Source organism: Meles meles, chromosome 14 (genome assembly GCF_922984935.1).
Source record: "Meles meles chromosome 14, mMelMel3.1 paternal haplotype, whole genome shotgun sequence".
NCBI classification, from domain to species: domain Eukaryota; kingdom Metazoa; phylum Chordata; class Mammalia; order Carnivora; family Mustelidae; genus Meles; species Meles meles.
Genome location: NC_060079.1, coordinates 52378323 through 52390349, shown reverse-complemented (window position 1 = coordinate 52390349; position 12027 = coordinate 52378323). Strand labels below are relative to the sequence as shown.

At 39.5% G+C, this 12027-nt stretch overlaps 1 protein-coding gene across 7 annotated transcripts in view; it reads left to right on the top strand.

The window, feature by feature from the left end:
* Positions 1–12027, top strand: part of KLF12 (Kruppel like factor 12) — a 436995-nt gene that overhangs the window by 189999 nt on the left and 234969 nt on the right. The gene's annotated exons all lie outside the window — the stretch shown is intronic.

Genomic DNA, 12027 nt, shown 5'->3' with positions numbered 1-12027 from the left:
ATAATTTTTTAAAAAGATTTTATTTATTTATTTGACAGAGAGAGACAGAGATCACAAGTAGGCAGAGAGGCAGGCAGAGAGACAGGGGGAAGCAGGCTCCCCACTGAGCAGAGATCCCGATGCGGGGCTCGATCCCAAGACCCTGAGATCATGACCTGAGCCGAAGGCAGAGGCTTAACCCACTGAGCCACCCAGGCGCCCCAATTTATGATTCTTTTTATCTGACCCCTTTTGTTTAAGATGCGGTCAGATTTTCTAAGGTATCCTTGTGACTTTAGAGTCCCGGTTTCTATGAAGAAAAGTGAAGTATAAAACATCATCCAGTAAATCAGATGTAGAGCTAAGAATTAAAACTCTGTCTTCTAGTTTCTCATTGCAAGTTGGATTGCCATATGTGTTTGGATAGTTACAGCTTCTTACTTTGGGGATTTTCGAGGCTGCATGGGTTGATTCTCAGTGGCCATGTTTAAGAATGGGTCAGGAGAACTTCCTGAAATTGCTGTATTACTACTGAAATCCTCACAGGTTTCTTTCAGGCCCTGTAGCTTGAACCAATGAGGAAATTCACAGCTCTTTCCTGGAATCTTTGCATTTGTTTAGTGGGAAAATTTGGATATATAGAAAGGGGTCTAGAAGGAATTCAAACGAAATAAGAAAACCCTCTTACAAAATGTTGCTGATTTCCCAGCAAGTGTATTTTAAAGTAAACTATAAATATTCTTTATATCGGATATTATTTTCTTCTAATATTGAGGTAGTGTTTATATTATTGGGTAATAAAATTCAACATAAAATTAAAATTCTTTCCTAATGAGTTCATAATATCAGTAATAACAAAACTAGTGTTTCTTAAGTGGGGGCACCTTCCTCCTCTCACCATCCCCTTCCCTTTGACATTTGACAATTTCTGATTAGTATAGCTGTGGGGGTGAGAGAGTGCTACCGGGATCCAGTGCTAGAAGGCAGGGATGCTGTTGTACGTCTTACAGTGCACAGGGGAGCCCCAGCCACAATCATGTACCTGGTCTAAATGTCCATATTGCAGATGGTGAAAAGCCCAGGTCTAAAAGAATATTTGAGTCATGGCATTGGACTTCCTAAGGGGGCATATTTACTCTCTTTATAAGCAACATTTATTTTATCCATATTCAGTCTCAAGCAGCAGAACAAAAGGTAAAAGCAACTTCCTGGGTACCATAAGTTAAACAGTTTCAAAATTATACTGTTTCTATTTTTATGGGTCAGATTTATGAAGAGGCTGGCAGGAAGTTACAAGGCCTGAGTAAATGCTGTGCCATTATAGAATTCCTTAATAAAAACACGTACTTCAGATTTCTGTTGGATATATTTTGTTTCTTTTCTAACTTGCATTGTGTTACATTTTAGAATTTGAGAAGAGGGAAGAAATTAGTCCTGGATTTAATTTACTTACACATGCGCACATACACATATCTTATAGAAAGTCTGAGATGGGATAAGGGTGGTTGATAAAATGAGCAAGTGCCGATGAGGGAAGGACAGATGATGGCAGCTTGGTTGGTGACGTGGAGATGTTCATATCACTGGCTTCCTCCTGCCCCCAAATATGCATATTGTCAGCCATTTGGATTGATTGATTGATTGATTTATTTATTTTATTATTATTTTTTTAAAGATTTTATTATTTATTTATTTGAAAGACAGAAATTACAAGTAGGCGGAGAGGCAGGCAGAGAGAGAGAGGAGGAAGCAGGCTCCCTGCTGAGCAGAGAGCCCAATGCGGGGCTCGATCCCAGGACCCTGGGATCATGACCTGAGCCGAAGGCAGAGGCTTTAACCCACTGAGCCACCCAGGCGCCCCCATTTGGATTTATTTTATCTTCTCCGTTGTTCTTTAGTTTTCCCCCCAAAATTTTTCAAGTTTTCTACCTTTCTTATTGCAGGCTCCTCTGTAGGTATCTTCTCTAGTAACATACATGTTAGATATGTTGTAACAGTGTTTTTCTTTAAGACAGTATATCTCTGGGCAATCATATGAAGGAGAACCAGAAGTAAAGGGTTTTTAGCATTGAATCGAATAGCTCACGGTTGCTGAGAAGGGCTGTCAGACTCTTCACGGTTGCACCTAGTAGTTAGAAATGTTAAACGCCCTCCCTGGGATGCGGGGGGAGAGGCAGGTCATGTCTGTATGTAATTGGTGTGCAGCCTTACAGTTTTAAACAAACAACATAGTTCATTCTTGCCATTTTTCCTGAGAAAACTTATTTTAATTGTGTAGCTCAGTCTTCCTTCAGTTCCCATCATCAGTATTTTTTAACAAATCTACCATTTCCATTCTATTTTTTTTTTTAAGATTTTATTTATTTATTTGGCCCAAAGAGAGAGAGAGAGAGCACATACAACAATACAGGCAGGGGGAGAGGGAAACAGCAGCCCCTGCCCCCACCCCAGAGTGGGGGTGGGGGGAAAGGAGAGGGAGCCCAATATGGATCTACATCCCAGGATGTAGAGCCAAGGCAGACACTGAGCCACCCACGTGCCCCTTCCATTCTACTTTAATGATAGTTCATAGAATCTAACACGTAAACCTCAGTGTTTCTTCAGAGTCAAACAAAGATCAGATTAGAACATCCACTATTAAAAGTAAGTTTGGAGCAGATGGGCAAAATAGTATTACTACTAATTAAAATTATTTAATATAACTCTTAACATAAAAGACTTTAAAAGTACTGAAACACTTGGTGTGCATTATCTCATTGAAGCCTTACAACAATTCTGTGAAGGAGGAAGCTATTTGCACTTTACAGATAAGAAAACTGAAACCATAAGAAGGTTATACACCAAACAAATATGTGTTGAGTGTAACCCAGGAAGTGTATTTTATTGAGCCCATGTTCTAGGCAGTATTCTATTCCTACTTACACTTCTGTGCAATTATAAAAATGTACAGAAAAAAGCAGAGACATGGTCATAGAGTGCTTTTAAAAAGGTAAAAGATCAGGTATTTTGAATTCTTGGAGATGGTATTGGAAAGAAATGAAAGTGGATTTGTAACAGCATTGCCAATAGAAATGTTGACTTAGCTCGGGATTTGGATGATACATAAAATTTAATTATTACACCTGAAGACATCATTCGGGGAATCTGGAAAAGTTATAGCTAGAGGTGAATATACTTGGAAATTGAAAGATAACATTTTGCTTGAGCCTGTGCATTTGGCAGCCAACCAGTAATGTCTTCACTGCATCCCCACGATCCAGAGTATTGGGGGAAAAAGAGACAGGATATGCACGGCCACTTTGTGACATGTCTGATATGGCTGTCCAGACAATGCCAACTATTGCAGCTTCGTCATCGTCAATAGAATCTTTTAATAACAATCACTTTTGTTACATTTTCAACCACATGACAAACATTATGTAGTGCTTTTATAGGCTTTAGCAATCTTTCTTGGATGAAATAACCTGTAAAAATCATCTTTTTGTACCCTTTACTTTTTTGAAACATGCATTAAAACCAATATTGTGCTTAGGGTTTTCAAGGAATGTAATATGATATTTGGTATAGAATCTTAACTCAATAAAAACCTAGTTTACTTGTTTGCAGTTTGCATGCCTTTCTGGCTACGGAGGAGAACCTTAAGGGTCGAGCTTTTGTCTTTTGTTTTCATCAGAATAGGCAAAATAAAAAAAAATTAACTTGGATTTTTAATTCTCCTCGAAGTTCTTTTACTTATTCCCAACTCCTCAGTGCTATTTCTTCAGGCTGTGCAGGAGACAAACTCTCAACAAGCCCATGTTGTAATAAGATAATCCATTTGGATTTGATAAGGAGCTGTTTAACATCATCGTAGAGCAGGAAAGGTAGAAATATAGGTCAATAGTCATTTCCTTTGTTTCCTACAGAAAATAAATGACTTAATATTTGATAGTCATCTTAATTTTCTCTAGGCACAGAAGACCCGTGTTGTTATTTCATTACCTAAGCCATTCAGTGCTCTGAATGTGTTTTCATTATTATCCACACGATTTTCATAAAGGGTAAATGACTGATGAATATGTTCATGTACAGTCCTTTTAAACTTGTACTTTGGCATATATCTGTTCCTTCCTCCCTCCCTTCCTTCCTCCCTCCCTCCCTTCCTTCCTTCTTTTTTCTTTTTCTTTTTTTTTTTTTTTTGGTAAGTTTCAGTTATTGCAGAAGTCTGTAAAACATTACAAATCCTTCAGACAGTGTTAATAAAAGCAGAGTCAGTTCTTGTCCTGAATACATAGCTAATAAAATGACATATGTATGTTTGCTTTATTTCAACCAAACCTGTGTTTCCAAGTTTGGATACATTTGACTTTATGTATCTCTCAGAAGATTTGAGCACACTCTGCTTAAGGGAAATCTACCCCTGTGTGTCACACGTCTTGTGTATGCAAAAATATATTGGAATTAATGATATACCCAAATGTTCATGTAATCCGGACTAGAGTAGTTCCTTTTTTTTTTTTTTTAAGATTTTATTTATTTATTTGAGAGAGAGAACATGAGCAGGGTGAGGGTCAGAGGGAGAAGCAGATTCCCTGCTAAGCAGGGAGCCTGATCCAGGACTCGATCCTGAGACTCCAGGATCATGACCTGAGCTGAAGGCAGTCCCTTAAGTAACTGAGCCACCCAGATGCCGTAGAGTAGGTCCTTTAAGAGATATTGTAGGACTCGGGGTGCCTGGGTGGCTCAGTGGGTTAAGGCCTCTGCCTTCGGCTCGGGTCATGATCCCAGAGCCCTGGGATCGAGCCCCGCATCAGGCTCTCTGCTGGACAGGGAGCCTGCTTCCTCCTCTCTCTCTGCCTGCCTCTCTGCCTACTTGTGATCTCTGTCTGTCAAATAAATGAATAAAATCTTTAAAAAAGAGAGACATTGGAGGACTATATGACATGGTGGCTTTTCTATTATGCTTCTTGCCTCAACCTTGTGGACAGTCTAGAGAGATTAGTGCCATCCTCGACACTCCCTCTTGCTCTGTTTTATCAACATTCTTCCTCCTCCTTGTGAATCATCAGACGCTATTCATTCTGCCTCTGAACTTTTCTTCCTCCTCTTTCTTCCTGCTGCCATGGCCTTAGGTCTAGCCTACCACCTCTCCCCTGGGCTGCTGGGGTGGCCTATGCACGGGCCCTTCCTTCTGCATCCAAACCTGTATGTTCATGGAGCATCTTCCAAATTAATTCTAGTGTTGTCTCACTAAACACAAAGCTTACACATACTGTATATTTGCAAAACAGACCTTCACAACTTCCAGTCACATATTGTGTGACACCCGAACACATTTCTCCCCCATGTCCCTCCAGCTCTTGAGGCGGGAGCTTTTCTACCTTGCTCACTTAATGCCCCTAGTAGGTAGCATATAGCGGCATTAAAGAAAAGTTTTTTCATGAAGTGCTGTAACCCATAAGGCCCTTTGGAACCTGACCTGATCTCCTCTCCAGTGTCTCCTCCAGTAAGCAGTATGCTCCAGCCACACCACAGCCTCTACCATTCTCCATAAATGTGGGGTATTTTATAGCCCTAATAAGACCGTGCTTATGCTCTCCTTCTCATCTGTCAGCAATCAGTAGCACCTGGGTCAGTTAGACCCAGGAGAATCAAGTGTCTGCCTACATTTATTATTCTCATTAGCCCAACGAATATTTACAGAGCATATACTATCTGTTAGACACAGTTATAAGTCTGGGGGTAGAGATGAACAAGAAGACAAGGTCATGTCCTTCCTGGAACTTAGATTCTAGTATAATGGCAAATAAAGAATTTGTCAGGTAGTGATGAATATGAAGTTGGAATAGAATCCACAGAGGCCCAGAGGAGAGGACATTTTTGACGTGGCTGAAATATAGCCTGAGCAGAATGGTATGAAATGGGGTTGGGTAGCTGGTTTGGGGGCACCCGGGACACGTGGTCGGTGGTACCCTGTAGGGCAGGGAAAGGACTTCAGACGACCTTCGCACTGTTTGCCTTCAGTGTATCTCTAATCAGCCTGCCTTTGTCTTGCTGCTCCTGCCACAGCCCTGGTTCCAGCCTTTTGTCAGATCTCAGGGGCCTGAACACACAAGCCACAGTAGCTTGGGCGGCTCTGGGCCCATAGGGTTTGCAGCCAGAGTCTGAGTACTCAGCGGTTGAGGCTCTCGATCCTTGAGAGCAATGGAAGGTAGACTTAGCCCCAGAGTTAGACTGTCTGCCATTTTCATAATCTCGGGCTGATGACTTCATCTCTCTGCACCTGAATTTCTTGTCTAAAATGAACATAGTAAAAAAAAAAAAAAGGGAAATAAATGGCTAGAATGAAACTTCCTCCCTTTCGTTTACTGGTAATACCCTAAGTGCCTAAACAGTGCCTGATACTCAGTAAGTATTTTTTGGAATGAATCAGTAAATATACAAATGAATGATTTGATGAATGTAAAACACTCAGTACATATACCCTCAGCAAATGACAGCTATTGTTATTATGGTTGTTAATATTATTATTTTTAAAATTGTGATCCCCGTGATCATCCTGTGGTTGTGTTGCAAGTGTAGTTTTCCACGTGTGGAGCCTGTTTGCTGTGTTGGCCATTCTGCCCGGGCTCATGGTACCTGGTTTCCGTGTGCATGTGTGTGCCTGGGGAAGGAGGCTTGGGCTGGGCACGTGCTTTCTAATTCCTGTCTGCTCTGTTACCTAGCTCTGGGCTCTGCTGGGGCTAAATCCTCAGAATTACATTCTGCTAGCCCTGTAGAGAGTCTTTTCTGGAGTCCTTTTCCAGGACCGAACTCACTTTTCTCTGATCTTTTTTTATTTACTGAGATATACTTCATGTTAACATTATGTTAGTTTCAGGTGTATAATGCTAATGATTCGATATTCGTACATATTGTGAAATGATCACAGTGGGTCTAGTTAGCCTCCAGCATCTTGTATAGGAAATGGTTTTTCTAACATCCGTTCTCTTAGCAGCCTTCGAATACACAATACAGTAGTACTAACTATAGTCATCATGCTGTGTGTTACATCCCTGTGACTTACTTGTTTTATAAGTAGAAGTCTGTACCTTTTGACCACCTTCCCCGTTACATGTAGATACATACCCTGCCTCTGGCAACCACCAGTCTGTATCTGTGAGCTCACTGGTGTTTTTCGTTTGGTTGTTTTTTTACAATTACATGTATAAGCAAGATCGTTTAATTTTTGTTTTTTTCTGACTGACTTCATTTAGCATGATAGCCTCAAGGTTGATCCATGTTGTTGCAAGCGGCAAGATTTCCTTCCTTTTTAAGGCTGATTAATTCTTTTATCTTTACATGACGTCATGTAAACTTGTTGCTCTTTGGCTCATCCTCACCGCCCCACACCTGCTCCTATATGTTAGATCTCTCCCTGCTATCTCTCCCTGCCCGGCTGAGCTGAGGTTTTGTCTTCCCTCTCTAGGGTGTGGTTGGTGGTAGGCGAACACTTCTCTTGCCATGATAGTGTCCTGTTGTGTTGTTGTTGTTACTGTTTTTTGGTTTTTGTTTGTTTTTTACATGGTTTCTGTTCTTCGGTCTTTGGCTTGCCCCTGTTATTTGCCACAGTGCCTCGTGGTTCACAGATGTGGCATGGATGGAAGGCACCGCAGAGACCCTCACTCCCTGTTTATGGAGAGATCTGGTTAACGGACAACCCCCGAGTGTGTGCAGTTCTTCAGAATATGAATGACAAAACTAACTTTCTATTATACTTTGTATTAATGCGGGGGTGGAGAGTGTTACTTGGACTCTCAGATGACATTTCTAAAATTTCAGTGTGAACTGCATTGTTGTGGTAATTAAGCACTTGCCAACATAGGAAACAATGATCCTTGCTGTCGGGAAAATAGAAGTTGCCACATGGCAAGTACAGTTTTACCAGTCCGTATGACAGACCTAATTCCATTCCTCCTCAGTGGGAGGAATTTGTGGAAGGGTTTTGTCTTTTTAAGACTGAAGACAGATAGTTGAAAATAATGTACATATGGCTCATCGCAACCACAGGAGGGGATTTAAGTTGAGAGTTCCAGCAGGCCTAGCTGAGTTCTTAGTTGTACTGATAGGTCATCAATGTGACATCCTCTCTCCCATGCTGCAAAACAATGAAAGACGAAAGGCTGGGACAAAATGGCAAAGTACATTTGAACTGATACTTATTTTGTACCATTAGAGGTGCTTTGATTATGCATATGCCTTGCACCAGATTGATTGATCATTGTGAGGTTATGTGAGCTTAGAAAAATACTCTCTTACACTTAATCTAAGAGATTATAAATTAAATGAGACGCCCAGATATATCTTCTTGAATATCAAACGTAGAGGGTAAAGTTCTTGTATTATCCAAGTGCATGAAACTGTTGTGTAAATACTGAATGAGCCACCAAGGGTATATGAATATTTTCAAAACACTAGATAGCAGATGAGTTTACCATAGATTTTTCTGGGTGTTGAAATCAGGATGGGATTGACTTGCTAAATTAATGATGAGGTATTTCTAGGATAGGATGCATAATCTCATCAAGGCAAGAAAATATGTTGAAACTTTAAAGGAAAAAAAGGAAATAGCTTTGAAACCATGGGCTTATTTGACCTCTTACTGATATTCCCCAAAATGTTGATACTCACCAGTGACCAGAATTTGCACATTTAATTCACTGACTAAATTAGCTTAGTCCTGAGAGAAGCTGTTAACGGAGATTCCAGAGTTCCGGAGAGAGGGAGAGAGGGGAGAGAGAGAGAGAGAAAGAGAGAGAGATGGGGAGGGGTGAGTGGGGCAGGGAGAGGGGAAGTGAAGGAGGAAGAATGGGGGATGGGGAGAGAGAGAATTGGTTTGGAACAGAGCTGTACTCCTTTGGTAATGTTGAGACCTTAGACAGTTTAACCTCCTTATATCTCAGATGTCTCATCTTCAGAGAATATAGCATTGACTTCTTGGGTTACTGTAAGAACTAAATGAGGATCCCTTAGTACAAGGTCTGGTCCTTAATAGATATGCAAATATGTGTGTCATTGTGTTTTTAATCAAGATAACAATAAAGTGATTTTTTTATTCTGCATGTGATTTGTTGTATAGTGATAGATATTTGAACCTGTTGGCTCCGCCTGATTCTAATCTCTTAGGTTTGTTGATCCTTTCCTGTGTAAAACAAATGAATTTCACTCTTGTGTTTCAGCACAAGTTTGGGGGCTATGATAAAACAGTTTTCTCCAAAGAACTGGATGACCCACAGTCAGGAAGAGGGTGAGGAAAAGGCTTGCATTTTAGGAATAGGAGGACAGATTCTAGTAGTTGCCATGGGAAAGTACCACCCCATTCTGTTTTTATGAGATGGTCATTGAACATCAGTCCCTATGTTTCCTGGCCATTCCATTCAAAATATTTTGAGATGTTAACATCATTGATTGAAGGTTGTGCTTGTCTTGGTTTTGACTAAGAGAGCTACCATCAGCTAGACTTCTGTGTTGCCAAATCTTATTCGGCAAAAAGGAAAGTCCAGAGTACTGTTCTCATTCAGTGTACATGTGGTTGGTCAACGGCCATCTAATAAAGCTAATGGTTAAGTTTTGCTTTAATTAATAAAGCGTACTCATACGAAGCATGCAGTGTGAGTGTATACACGTGTGTTACATGTGTATATGAATGTATACATACACAAATGTAAATTATACAAGGTTGTATAATATCAAAATGTTCATCACAACCAAATATACAGAGAGTACAATGTTCCTTAAATTGACGACTGTGTAATTTTATTTACCTCTTGGGAGTCAGTTGAGCTATTGATTCCACAGCAAATGTGTTTTGATTAAGATCATGGCAAGATATGTTTGACAGCAATTTCGAATTATTAAAGGTTATTACATATTTAAAGTCTACAGTCAACTGAGATTGTATGTATCTGATTTTAGCTTAGGAAGATAAATCTATCGATATTTTGTCCCAGGAACTATATCCTCAATGCTATACAATTACCATGTACTCCATAAAACCCATACCCTTTCCTGAATGGTCTGGAATATGGTGTGATGCTCAGTGCTTATGTTTATACTAAACAGCGTTGGAATCATGAATGTAGAGATTAATATGCTTTATATAAATTTACAATATCGCTTTCGGACATATGTATAAATTGAATCTGCACTAGTTGAGTTTAATAGTTAAGGATTGGTTTCATAGCTGTGAACACTATTATTCATGGTGTTTATTATAGTTGGGGCTGTGGATGATCCTGGAAAATCGTGGAAAGAGAAATATTTTGAGGGAAAACTTAATGTCTTTAAAAAAAACTCTCAAGAGGTGTTTTTATTTTTCCACTGTTACAGGAAACTAACGTGTACATCCTATCTTTAACACATGTAGACTTATTCAAGAGTAACAATAAAAAAAATCATGAAAATACAGTGATATTTAAATGTGCTAAATGGAACATGGGCCGAGTCAGGTTTTCATGATTTATCAGTTTTTAACTTCAAAGACTCTGGTTAGCTTGCATTTTTTAAACTAATGAGTTTATCACAGCCTGTGAGGAGAATGGTTAAAGTCTATCAGCTGTAAATTGGTACGGAGCACTGAAAGGGACATTAGCCTCTAATCAGATTCCAACAGTTCATTAAACCTGTCTTTCCAGAACCGCTCTTTGTCTTTTCCCTGCCTTTGCGAGGCATCTTCCCTTTTCCTCTGGGCAAGACCTCCTCCAGGGGAGGAAGCAATATCAACTCATTCTTCATTGTCTACCAACCAAACAGTCTACGGGATGCTTTGTTAGGGGAGATTTCTGGCTGCTACGAAGGGCAGGGGCGTGGAGGGCTGGCGGGCTGCAGGAAGGCTTTCTTAAAACTGGGTGGTTGCAAGCCAAGCTGGCCGCTTCCAACCACGGAAGCAAGTGACACATTAGGATTTGAGATCCATGCCTGATGTGTAAACAACCCACCAGCCTCCATGAAAGAATTTAAAGGTTGGAACAAATTAACTGAGCTTGCCAGGGAGACCACAGTTCTTTCTGCTTGAAGCTATTAGGATGCAAAATGCCTAAAAAATATGGACAAGTCAAAAGCACAAATTTAAAAAAATGCATCCTGCCAGTTTTAATACTATTGCACATTTCTAAGAAAAGAACCTGACAGTAGTGTTTCTTCTTTTTATTACCTAATAGACTAGGTAGCATGGAATTTTTAAATGCTCATTAGTTAGCTCTGGAGTAAATTTGCCTTTTCTTCTTGTTGATGTCTCAGAACAAATATGTGTGATAAGAGGCCCTATAAATTTTATTTCTTATTTTTCTTGGAAAGGATTGGCAAGAAATAGAGATAATTAGAGCTTTACTATACTGCACTCTGTTGGTATTATTTGGTAATAAAAACATTTATGATTTGTCAAAGTGGGAGTTGTTTTTATTTAACTACTTGATAGAAAAGTAACTATGTGAGAGGCAAAAACCTGAAGGTGTAGAAATGATGTTAATCTTTGTCATCAAAGGTAAGCAAAGTATTTAGAAACAGATCTCTTTTTCTTTTAAGGAGACCACTTTAGAGTCCTGTGCTTACGTTCTATGATTGAGCAAAGAACCCATTCTAAAAACTCAAACTTAGTCATTTCAATTTCTGAATTTGGTCAGTAGGGGAAGGGAAAGTTGACATTCTAAACGTGTTCTAAAACAGGATTTTGGCCTGAAGCAAGCAATCATAAGTGTCTTTTGAACTCTCTTCATAGGTTATTGACTTTAGAAAATCCCCAAAGCAGTGAAAATTAGTAGAGAATAACCTGGATTTAATCTTTTCGTAAATATTGTTTGAAATTCTACTGAGTCACTATAGAAATCAGTAGAAGTTCTCCTTTCAAGAAGTGGTAAATTCAGCCAAACATATACCAAAATAGAAAGCAAAGTGTTATTTATTTTTTGGTTGTGACTTGAGCTTAAAAATTTATATGAGTTGTTTTTGAAATAAATGTTTGGGGTCAATACATAGAAATTTTCATTTGATCTGAAGTGCCATACCAAAATTCAGTGTCTAGAATTATATTAT